This window comes from Choristoneura fumiferana, chromosome 12, assembly GCF_025370935.1.
Source record: "Choristoneura fumiferana chromosome 12, NRCan_CFum_1, whole genome shotgun sequence".
Classification (NCBI taxonomy): domain Eukaryota; kingdom Metazoa; phylum Arthropoda; class Insecta; order Lepidoptera; family Tortricidae; genus Choristoneura; species Choristoneura fumiferana.
The window spans coordinates 7,925,044-7,937,971 of NC_133483.1; the positions used below are offsets into that span (position 1 = coordinate 7,925,044).

Consider the following 12,928-nt stretch of genomic DNA (forward strand, 5'->3'; position numbering starts at 1 on the left):
GACCTTATGATAGCTAAGTTTATGCAAAATATGAGTGTTCATGCAGTTCCTCCACCACTGCGAATACACACAAATCACCCAAACCCATCAATCACCACCACCACGCTACACTGACGCGTTTCGAACTCAACCAGAGCTCAACTTCAGAGCAACACAACCGTACACCATGCTACCAGATGTTAGACTAACAAACCACAACAACCGTTTTAATGTATCATTCTAACTCCTTAAGTACCCACCTACATTTTTTCTCAAACAAAACAAAACTACCCACCAAATATTAATAAATTTTAATTGTCATATAAAACTACCTTGAATTTTTTATTTATTTACTGTCAAGGCGTGTTTTATTAACTGTGGTTGTTAGTCTAACATCTGTTGTGTACAACATAAGTTGTGTCTATATAGTTGTGTCTAACATGTGTTGCTCTGAAGATGAGCTCTGGTTGAGTTCGAAACGCGTTAGTGTAGTGTGGTGGTGGTGATAGATGGGTTTGTGTGATTTGTGTGTGTTCGTACAGTGTGGAGGTGGAGAAACTGCATGAACACGCATATTTTGCATAAACTTAGCTATCATTAAGGTCGCGGGTGAGCAAAGAAATTCTTTTAGTTCATTGATATGGACCTCCGCAAAGTAATGCCTGATTCAATAAATTATTTATATTTGAGATTAAGTTAACAATTAAGTGTTAACTTAACATTGTTTTTTTGGAATCTTTTTGTATTTTTTATTTCAATTCCAAATTCGTCATCCCGTAAAACCTAAATTGAAAATACAAACTGAAATATAGATGCACAGAAAAACCAGAACAATAAGACCAGCACTGGGAATCGAACTCAGGTCCTCGGTATTTCGTACCGCGTGCTATACCGCTACACCACTGCTGGTCCACTGGTGGTCAGTGCTGGTCTTATTTTTCTGGGTTTTCTGTGCATCTTTATTTCAGTTTGTATTGTTAACTTAACCTCAATCAAGCGTAAATCAGTGGAATAATTGTTTCGCAGGACGGTGCATTTCCGCTAATATAACAAACCCCGTAGTCCAGTGCGGATTTGGAACTGTGTCTTGGACCACGGTAACGTTAATCTCGTTAAACTACGTTGTAAGATTTTAATTAATTTCTTCACGTTTTAGAATAGATAGTGTTATAGAATATAATACATATTATTTTTTATTATTAATATAAAATTCTGATTGTTTAATCACAGGTGTTACTATTTAGTTCCATGATTTTTGTAAGATCTCACAGATTTAGAAAGTTTCAGTAAAAATACATACCTTAAACAAATCACTTTACGTTTCTTTAGTTATTAAGTACACCAAAATCTTTAAATTCTCAAGCGTATTGTACTTTATTTATTATTACGACACAATATTATAGATTGATATACAAGTGAATCACTATAGCTCAACTCGCTGTATGAATGCAGTGTTGGAATCCACAATGTAGATCGATTACCTACTTGACGGTACACTTGGGCAATTTCCTATCTCGTACAGTCGGGTATTAGGCATTAGAATCACAAGGCGACCACTAACGCTGGGAATAGTGTGAATAGAAGAATGTTATAGCTTGAAAGTTCATCATGGTAAAGCAAAATATTAACACGGACCGTCGACCATAAAGCCAACTGTACCACTACCTACCATGAGTTTACGGTGACCGTACTCGATAGCGACGGCGTAATTTATTTGCATGGAGAATTGTACAGCGCCTCTAAAAATAATTTACGCCGTCGCTATTGAGTACGGTCACTGTAAACTCATGGTAGTGGTACTGGACCTAATATTTAGCGCCGCTTGGTTTCGTCACGTTAATTGTCTATACCCAGAATCTAAGTGTTTATATTAAGTATAAGTTTTTTTATGGTGTGCAATAAAGAATATTTGTATTGTATTGTTAATTATCTAGCCTAATATTAGACCATCAATAGTAGAATATTGTCGTGGCCTGGAAGTAGACAATTGCTGGCTGAGTATGAGTATTAAACGGACGAGCTTGCGAGTCCGTTTAAATAATACGAAGCCATCAATTGCTATTGCAGCCGAGACTAATATAAAGCTTTTCTCAAAAATGGTGAATAATTCTGAAATAGAATAAACTTTTTCTCAAAATATATTATAACATTCAATTATATTCTAATATTTTTCTTATGCTTTCCCGCCTTTTTTCATTAAAAATAAACTGTAGGTGTATTTTTCCACCGAAAACACCACAAGCTATTTCAGACCCAATAGAAAAAGTCCGGAGTTCCAACAAAATATCTGATACCGGCCATTAGACTTGACTGTATACGACTTGTGCCAACATTTCCATGGCCTTTTTAACTTTAAAAAATAATGTGACTGATTGCAGGCGCGCTAATTCATTATTGTCGAGCTAGCGCGCCTGAAATCTTTTTAACTTTTTAATTTTTCGCTTACCATAAACTATGCACTTCGCACTGTCGCACTATCACCTTCTGATATGTAAAGAATAATGTCAACTTTTACGGACATTTTTGAGAAAAATAACATTAGAATCTTGATCAAATATGAATAAGATTTATTTCACATTGATATTCTAGCTTTATAAACTAGCTTAATTTTAAGAAGTGGGTTATTTGTCAATTAAATGGTATTAGTCGCACGCACTCCTAAACGATTTTTTAATTTTTAGTTTACTCTATTAGAAGGTAAGCTGTTTTTTCAGTGTATACCTAAGTATAATTTCTTGTACGCATTTCTACTTCAAATGCAATGCCATTTACCGCATTTATCGATCCCATTTACCGATATATAATTTATCACTGTTATGCACTCTCTATATAATTGCCTAAATAAATATAGAATATACATATTGTCAAGGTATATTTTTTATTTTTCTAGACCCAGCATAAAATTCAATAAATAAAAAAATAGGACGTTTAACGTTAGGTATAAACCAATAAGATAAAAACATTATACAGAAAAAAGACTAGCTGCCAAAAAGTAATGGGATTTTTGAAGGTATCTACGTCAATCCAAGCCTCTCGTCAGCGAAAAAACCCAGTACTGATTTTCCAAAAATAAATTTTAGTGGTGTTGTGTTGTCAGTTTTGTACTTTAACCATATCGAAAATACGAACTGAGACATGGATGCACAGAAAAACCAGAAAAAGAGACCAGCGCTGGGAATCGAACCCAGGTCCTCAGCAATCCGTGCTGCGTGCTATAACCCCTACACCACCGCTGGACAGGAATTTAGACACGAATTTTTCCTATGCATACATATCTCAGGTTGCTTATTTCTACTACGCTACTTATGCAGCAGCACTAGCGACATCTATGTTTTCGCTCTCATCGAGAGACGTCACACTCTATCGGAACCAACCGCTCACCCAGACAAGAGATGTCGCTACTAAGCAATCAAATTATGATTGGTTATTTGGAGTCTTTTTGTATTTTTTATTTCAACTCCAAATTTGTTACTTTTACGGGTATCCCGTGAAACCATATCGAAATACAAACTGAGACATGGATGCACAGAAAAACCAGAAAAAAGAGACCAGCGCTGGGAATCGAACCCAGGTCCTCAGCAATCCGTGCTGCGTGCTATAACCCTACACCACCGCTGGACAGGAATTTAGACACGAATTTTCCTATGCATACATATCTCAGGTTGCTTATTTCTTACGCTACTTATGCAGCAGCACTAGCGACATCTATGTTTTCGCTCTCATCGAGAGACGTCACATTCTATCGGAACCAACCGCTCACCCAGACAAGAGATGTCGCTACTAAGCAATCAAATTATGATTGGTTATTTGGAGTCTTTTGTATTTTTTATTTCAACTCCAAATTTGTTACTTTACGGGTATCCCGTAAACCCATATCGAAAATACAAACTGAGACATGGATGCACAGAAAAACCAGAAAAAGAGACCAGCGCTGGGAATCGAACCCAGGTCCTCAGCAATCCGTGCTGCGTGCTATAACCCCTACACCACCGCTGGACAGGAATTTAGACACGAATTTTTCAGTGCTGCTGCATAAGTAGCGTAGTAGAAATAAGCAACCTGAGATATGTATGCATAGGAAAAATTCGTGTCTAAATTCCTGTCCAGCGGTGTGTAGGGGTATAGCACGCAGCACGGATTGCTGAGAACCTGGGTTCGATTCCAGCGCTGGTCTCTTTTTCTGGTTTTTCTGTGCATCCATGTCTCAGTTTGTATTTTCGATATGGTTTCACGGGATACCCGTAAAAAGTAACAAATTTGGAGTTGAAATAAAAAATACAAAAAGACTCCAAATAACCAATCATAATTGATTGCTTAGTAGCGACATCTCTTGTCTGGGTGAGCGGTTGGTTCCGATAGAGTGTGACGTCTCTCGATGAGAGCGAAAAACATAGATGTCGCTAGTGCTGCTGCATAAGTAGCGTAGTAGAAATAAGCAACCTGAGATATGTATGCATAGAAAAATTCGTGTCTAAATTCCTGTCCAGCGGTGGTGTAGGGGTTATAGCACGCAGCACGGATTGCTGAGGACCTGGGTTCGATTCCCAGCGCTGGTCTCTTTTTCTGGTTTTTCTGTGCATCCATGTCTCAGTTTGTATTTTCGATATGGTTTCACGGGATACCCGTAAAAGTAACAAATTTGGAGTTGAAATAAAAAATACAAAAAGACTCCAAATAACCAATCATAATTTGTACTTTAACACTAAATCAACACATGTACCTAAATAGTAGTTTTGTGGGTACTTTAACCTTAACCATTGCAATATTGTCGAAAATAATTTATTGCCAGAGCTCATCTAAGAATGTATGAATTCATGTAATTTTGAAGGATAGTCCTCATTAGCCATTGGAATCACAAAAATTTTCAGCGCTAAAATAGAAAAAAAAAGTCTTACAAGTGATCATAAAAGGTTCAAGTTCTTACTAGTGAATGGACAAATAGGTGTATTGGAATAGAGATTGATTATACTTGCCTCCATCAATAAATCACAATGTGATACCATGATGATATGAACATAAAGGTATATCATGAGCAGTACCTACGAGGAGAGAGGGTTTATTTACAATTTACCACCGTACAGATTTACGGTGAAGAAAAACATTCAGAGTAAATTTTAACAAACCTGCGAAGCAATTCAATGATGTGTTACATACAGCCCAAGTCCTGTCTTTCTGAGACGTGGCTTATGCCCAACAGACCTTACAGGCAAATTGGTAATCTGACCTAATATCCTCTTTAATCAAGGTTGAATTAGGGGTCTAAGTTTATCGCGGTATCGTGGTTTTTAAATTTTTGTGTCTACCGTTAAAATTGGTGATTGTGAAAGTACATTACAAATCACAAGTAAATTATTTATCTCTATTTTTGGTTTCAATAATTGGGCATATTCAAGACACTTGGAACCCTAGATGACTGGACAAAAATGATTATTATTAGCTCTAGTATAGTCTCTTTAAAAGAATAGGTCGAATATCTAATATATATATATATATATTTACAATTTTTTTACGCTGGAAGCATTCTACACTTCCATTGGACGCCAATTATAAGTTAAGATGTTAGTTTTAATTTCTTAACTAAAAGACCCCATAAATCCCTATATTTTTTTGTAAATATTTCTTTAATTTTATTTTGTAATTTATTTATTCTGTTTGTAATTCATCATCATTATATCAGCCATAGGACTTTCACTGTTAGACATAGGCCTCCCCCATAGACCTCCAATTGCCTAGGGTGGAAGCGGCTTGCATCCACCGTGAACCCGCGACTTTTACCAGGTCATCCGTCTATCTCGTTGGTGGACGTCCTACGCTGCGCTTGCCGATCCGCGGTCTCCACTCGAGAACCTTTCGGCCCGAACGGCCATCTGTTCGTGTTGGTGTTGTAATAGAACTAGTTTGTTTTAAAAGAATGAGTTTCTGCCAAGTTCCTTGCAGCGCATTCTTCTTGGCAAGGATGGTCTGTCCGAAAGCGATGGTAGTTTAAAAAAAGTGACCTGTAAAAGAGCACTTTGCGGCCTACTTGCAGAATAAACGTTTCGACTTTTGTTTTTTTCAACACCTTTATAGGCCGATATGACGGGGATGCTGTACTGTGTTAAAATGAGAAGTAAGTAATTACATTTTAGATTCAAGCAAAATTGAAGAATGAGGGTAGTAATAGTTATTTGTTTTGTAAGGCTGGAAAGTGACCGCTTGGCACGATTGATTATATTGAAACCCGAGCAAGCGAAGGAGTCTAGGTAAGAATCCTGAGCGTAGTCGAGGGTTTCAAAGACACAAGATGCTGAAGAACTTTACAGCTGAGCAAAACACACAATTTTTCACCTTACGACAGCAAGAAAAATAGTAGGTAGATGGGAGAAAATAAATTGAACACTGTTCTAAATCAGTTTCAGGCTATGCTAGCTAGTTTATGCCCGCGGCTTTTTCTCAATCGCAGAATTCTCATCCTATGAAAATTTCTAAAAATACATTCACGTTCTTGTCCATAAGAGGGAATTTCCAAGTCCAAGTAAAAGTTCAGCTTTTTAGATCCAGGGTTGGGGTTGAATGTTGATAAGTAGCTAAACCTACTTAAAGTTAAATTAATTAATTGACAGTGTAAACTTTTTTCCTCTCCGGTACGTTCTGAATTTGACCACATATATATTTTTGTGAATAACGACGAAAAAATTGTAATAGAACAAAATATAAATAAGTGTTAGCTTATTTTATTATTGTTATTAATAAATAACATAAATAATAATAAAAATGAAAACACTAACGCATTTATATTAATGAAACAATTTATGACAAACCGCATTTCAGAAAGTGTCATTGTGCTTTTTTTTCGGGTGTGTTTCCGAATCCCTTTTCATCGTACGATAACTATTTTCTTCTTGTTTGTTCTGTATTTTTTATAATTATAGACGCATTGGAATACTTTCAAAAAATAAAATAAGTTTTATTATTACTAATGAAATGTTTAGTAATAAGAATAAAATAACAGATTAATTAACAGATTTAAATATTACTTCAACAATGATGACAAACTTTCTTTGTGAACAAGTCAATATACAACGCTTACCATTTCAACCTCGTATATCTACCCGAATTTTATACAGCAAATCAACACTCTATCATGCTTAACATAAAGATGATTGTAAAGCAATTTCATGTGGTCAGATACGAGGTTGAGAATGTAAGCGGTCGATATGTAATTCAAGGTGCACCCCACCCAGTTCACGATAGCGTTCGAATTTCAAAAACTCTTTCCAGCCAAGAGGATAAAAAGAGTTTTTCCACGCAAATTTCGAAGGATAAAGAAAGCTTTTTCGAGCTAGTGAGGTGAAAACAACATTAATATGCACCCACAATTATTTTAACTTACCCGTTGTCATGCATACAACTGCATCGAAATATCCCGAGCTCATTGAATGTCATCACGGTCTACATCCTGTCATAAACATCACATACATACATTACATTGCAGATTTGTTTTGAAAAAATATACTTTGTTGACTTTCTTGCAAGATTCTACACAACATAGTTTTTCCGAGACGGTGATAGATTTTTTACGTGTACATAGTACTTGTTAAAGCCTAAATAAAGATATTTTGCCTTTGACTTCGGCCTCGTGCTGCAGTGTTTTTTCCTCGCCCCCTGAAAACCTATATCAACCCATTTCGCCTTGATTGTATTTATGGACAATATTCATTGGCTAGATAATAGTAGTAGAATATCGGACTGAGGTAAAAAGCAATTAATATTGATTGGCATAGACGTGGTTGTAGGTAACCATTACAAAAAAATATATAGGTATATATTTTTACCAAGACTGTAGTTAGTATGGTTGCAATTTCGTAGTCTCGTATGACATTCATCAACTATGCAAAGGAAGTATGTAGGCTATTTTTAGTTAACCACATACGAATCTTGTTAACATTTTAAAGTATGACTCAGAATTTTTGCAACGTCGTAACAAATAGTCTGAAATTATGGTTTTATACAGTCAAATACAAAATAGTGCACATTAAGAATACGATTTATTTAATCCTGTAGTAGAACCAGCTACTTTAGCACTCGTGTCGGTATTACATTAAAGTCTTAATAATACAGTCAGTATAGCTTGATATATTTGGCGAATACATTTTTTTCTAATCGTCTCCCCTACTATTATTTTTTGAGATGTACCTACTTGTTAGCGACTTTCTTCGACTGGAATAGTGAAACATCATTTCCTAGTAATTTATGCAAAGCTATTTCCGTGTTAAGTTCAGACGGCCAAATTTTGTACCTAGTTCATACCTACTTGCTGCTATTACGGTGAATCTAAATCTTGTTGTTATTAGAATTCATTTGCTTATATTAGGACTAATTTTTGATGTCTTGAAACATTAAAAAAGTTTAATTTTTTAACACCTTGATTGATGAATCAGTATCACGCGCAATTTAGATTATTTACAACCATTAAATTTAACATACATACACCAGCTTAGCGTAATCATTCAGGTGGTAGAGATAAAGCTACATTTTTTTCATCATGACGTTATGATGACTGACACTTTCCTTTAAAACCTAATGGAAATAAAGAGCAAGGAAATGTTAATTATATTTGTTTACAGTATATAGGCCGTAGTTATCTTTAACGAGCTCCCAATATTTCGATCATGATTACTAGAGGTAAAGCTTAAAGTTGATCACTGTCAACATCCTGTAACAGATATAAAAAAAAACACAGACATCAAATAAAAAAAAAGTGTTCGCAAATTTAACAATTACTTTATCTATTCGCGTAATCCAAGTTTTATTTCAAACGCAGTAAACTCCATTGTGCAACCAACATAGAAAGAGTTTGTTTCGAATTTCCGTTCTGAATATCCGAAGTTCCGAATTTGTTCGTATGCTCTTTGCTATTTTCAATCAATTTTTATCAAGCTGAAAACGAAAATAATAAAAACTGATATAGGTCACCAAAAATATTATCGAAACTAGTTGTTTATGCAAATGTGTTTACAATTATTATGATTAAGGGGATCCCATGCCCCAATGACCTTCGATCTGAATTCCTTTGTTTTTTAATGTTTTTTGTAGCCTATTATATTAACAACAACGGCTGTAAGCAATATCCCATATTATTTACTTCAAAGTTCATTGTTTTCGTGTGTTCATTGTATAATTGGCATCAAAGTTGAACAATTTTAGGCCAAAAAACTGGTTTTCTGGTCATAACTTTTGTGTTAATTAGTTTCAAATGAAAACCTTAGACACGTCAAGACGAACCCAAATATGTAGATTTCGTATAATGTTAGATCTTTTACGTCAATAGAGATACGAAATAAGTGTTTTTTTAGACAATGTTTAAAAAGAAACATACAAAATGAAGTATTCATTTTTTTCTAAATCCGGTACACAAAAATGGAGATAAAAGATTGAAAAACCGGTTGCCGTTTGACTTATAATTCTATCTATAGTGCAAAAGTAGGAGTTACGATTCAAAACTTGTCAAAAATCGACGAAAACCTCGGGTAGCCCCCTTAAAGAAGCGCTACTATCACAGGCGATATTTGAAGATGATTTTAACAGACTATTGTTAACCTCTGATTGCCAATTAAAGTTTATCTACCGAAAAGAGCGCGAACTGCCTGACGGGCCACTACCGACTCACCAAGGTGGTACATTCTTACCTGATGACCAGATTACTGAGAGACCAGACTGACGATAGAGTTGATACAACAGTTACTAAACTCGATAGCAATAAAATACTAGCCCATTCTATGTACCATCAGCCAAAATGTGGTCTACCACCCTAAAGTTGGTTTGCATGTCATAAAACATAATGCCAATAGACGTGTCCGTGTCAGTTGAAACTTGAAAGTTTGACTTTAGCGACATATTCATTTGATAGCAACTTGTTTAAAAATTTATAGACCACTTATTTGACTGATGGTACATATAACGATATTTGGAAAGTCTCTAGGGAACCCGGTCCAATTCATAACTTTTGACTACCTTGTCATGGTGTGATGATTGCTTTTGACTGTTTACAAACATGTTGTTATTAGTGATTGTCGATGTGAATAGCGCACTGTTTCATAGCGGCTCACCCATTTTTTGTCGCAACCTACACTTTCACAGTAAAATTTCTATAGAATTTAAACATAATAAAATACTTACATACCTCTTCAATTATCCAGCTCAAGAGTAACGCTTCCAACAAGTAAATCAATATCAATGACACCGATAGATAACAAGAAATCGATGCAATGTTTATAAATTTTCACTTATAGCACCGGCCGTTTGGCAGGCGACTGTGTTGTGTGTCGTGTGTTATGTGAGACTCATAATGATGGTTTCAGAACAGGTTTTGTACGTCAGTGAAGTAAGCTACCTGCTGTAATAGCCAAAGATACTTTGAACTTTATTTGAAGATATATATGCGGGTAAACACGACCAGAGATGGAAATTTTGGAGAGTTAATTCTAACTAACTTTAAACATTTATTTCTGGAAAATAATCACACATTCCACTAATACCTACATGCGAAAGTTTGTAAGCCTGTTTGTTAGTCACCTCTTAACGTCTAAACTGCTGAATCGGTTTAGACGAAATTCGGTATATACAGGTATATTGGTCTCGGAGACTTTACTTTGTCCTGAAACAAACTTGTAACGCGAGTTAATTTTTGTTTGTTTCTAATACCCTGTAAAGATGTGTTTACTTTGTGAAATGTCTATGAAAATAGATATAGGTAGGTACATATACAATCTGAAGATGAACTTAAATATCACACCTTGAATCAATATAAAAAAGACTTACCGTTAAATACTGTGGTAACGACTACAAAAAATATCGCAAAACATGCCGAAAAACCAAGCCAGAAATGGCAATATTTAAGTTTAAAAAATCATATAATCGTGTCGTTCTTGTCAAATCACATAAGAAGCACTGACTTACAATGATCACTGTCTGATTCATTGAATAAAAAATGTTGGTGAAATCGTTGGCAATCTTAAGACTGCAGAAAAATGCCTTTGTCTTTTGTTATTTTGCTCCAATCTAAACATTATAATGACATCGAGGTGATTATCGATCGCATTACGATCAGTTTCCTTGTTGTAATGTAAATATGAATAATAAAATCAATTAGACGATGGTATATATAATGGTGCTAATTGTATTTCACGTGGTAAAATACACACAATCTTATTAAATCTAAAATTTAACGCTGAATTTCGAGAAATAATATTTTTGGCTATCCCTTTGGGTGCGCAACGAGACGTCTATCCAATTTGTTAAAATTGGTATGTTATTCAAAAATAATTCGCTGACGGCTTTTTCATGTAAATTTGAATTTTAGCGGGCGGTTTATAAATGTGCGTGATTTTTATTCGCACCCTTCAGAGCAGTTAATTTGGCGTCATTTAAAAGTTATGCTAAATAAGTGAAGAACAACCGAAGGAAATATAATTTATTTAGACAGTTTTTTCTACAGTCGATTCGTAGATGACATCAAGTTTTTCTATTCTCGCTTCAGCTTGATTTTGTTTGACGTCACGACGATGTTGCCTAAAGAACCAGCTGAAATAAAAAAAATATAGGTACTAAATAGAATTGAAAAAAAATTAAGCTTTAGTGCAAAGTATTTAGGTATCGAAGTTTCTCAGCTCGGACACATAAATACAACTTCCGACGCTTTTCTGTCGGACTGCGGTCCCAAGACATAACTCTGCTTGGAGAGATAGATCTTTATTGTAGCCTTTCCCCACATACTGAATCGCTATAATACGCTATGGCTACAATAAACATTTATTCGTGGCAAAAATGGGAAGAATGAATAAAAATAAAAATAAAACTTTATACAATAATATATTATTGTAATTTTTTTATTTACGTATTTTATTTTTATTCATTCTTTCCATTTTTGTCACGAACAAAATATTTTCTGTCTTTTCTATCACATCGCATCGTCTGACAAGGAACGTCATCATGACAGTAACTAGTATCAAATAACCATGTGGAATAACTTGGTGCAACTTTGCTTTTAGGGCCTACGCTAGCTGACGCGGGCGCCTGCGGGTACAGGTAAATCAGTCGCACGCGACGCGTACAGTTAGCGCTGCTCATACTTTTTTCCACCCGCTTCGTGCAAACTGCGTCAGCTAGCGTAGGCCCTTACTGTAAGAACGTAGTCAGGAAACAAATGATTCAACTATAAAGGCTGACCAGAATTATAAAAAACCGCGCCATATTGCGGAAAACCAATGAAACTAATTTCTTGCACTGGTAACTCTACATTATAATGTCGTCTGTCTGTCTATTGCTGTCAAAGTTTAACGTTGTTTGCGCGTGGTATTTGAAAGTGTTATTTTGTGTTTTTGTGCGTTAAAATGCCAAAGATTATCCATAGCCTTGGAAGGAAAATAAAAGTATTTGTCATAGAAAAAGTCAGAGGGATTAATAAATATTCCTTTAAATAACATCACCGACACCGTTGTCAATATGGCTTGTAGTGTAGGTATCGTATAGTAAGTGTAAAGAATGTTGCAATATAAAACGTAGAAGTGCTGCCTTTGCGTCAGGTTTTTATACTCCTGGTCGGCCTTTACCTTAGCGTTATAATAACTTACATCAATATCCAAATAGCGGGTAAGGTAGTGATGCCGCTGTATAGAAACACAGCGCCTGTGAACGATTGCATAGTGAACGCGTACAAAGACGTGTAGGTCGGGTCGAAAAGCAGTGCCGCTAGCGTTTCAACTAAACTGAACAGCGAGTTCATTTTACCTGGAAATTAGAAATAGAATATAATATAATCATCAGGGGTCGGACAAAAAGTGCCGATGACGTCAAACCACTTATAGGATGATTTCAAATAGTATTTTTGATTTTCACAAAAATTATCACTTATCATTTATCAACCTCTTTCTTAAACGATATTGAAAATTTAATTTAATTCACTGAATTC

General features: G+C 35.3%; 1 protein-coding gene across 4 annotated transcripts in view; it reads right to left on the bottom strand.

The window, feature by feature from the left end:
- The window catches only part of LOC141433220 (lysosomal proton-coupled steroid conjugate and bile acid symporter SLC46A3-like), a 39,233-nt gene that overhangs the window by 26,024 nt on the left and 281 nt on the right, over positions 1-12,928 (bottom strand). For 2 of the 4 annotated variants that reach the window (XM_074095162.1, XM_074095160.1), the window contains exon 1: positions 1,280-1,415. The exons of 1 other annotated variant lie outside the window; for it this stretch is intronic. The gene's annotated coding sequence lies outside the window, so the exon portion shown is untranslated. Of the gene's footprint in view, positions 1-1,279; positions 1,416-10,141; positions 10,268-12,928 lie in introns of those variants that run through there. One more of the 4 variants, XM_074095165.1, reaches the window with a different exon arrangement.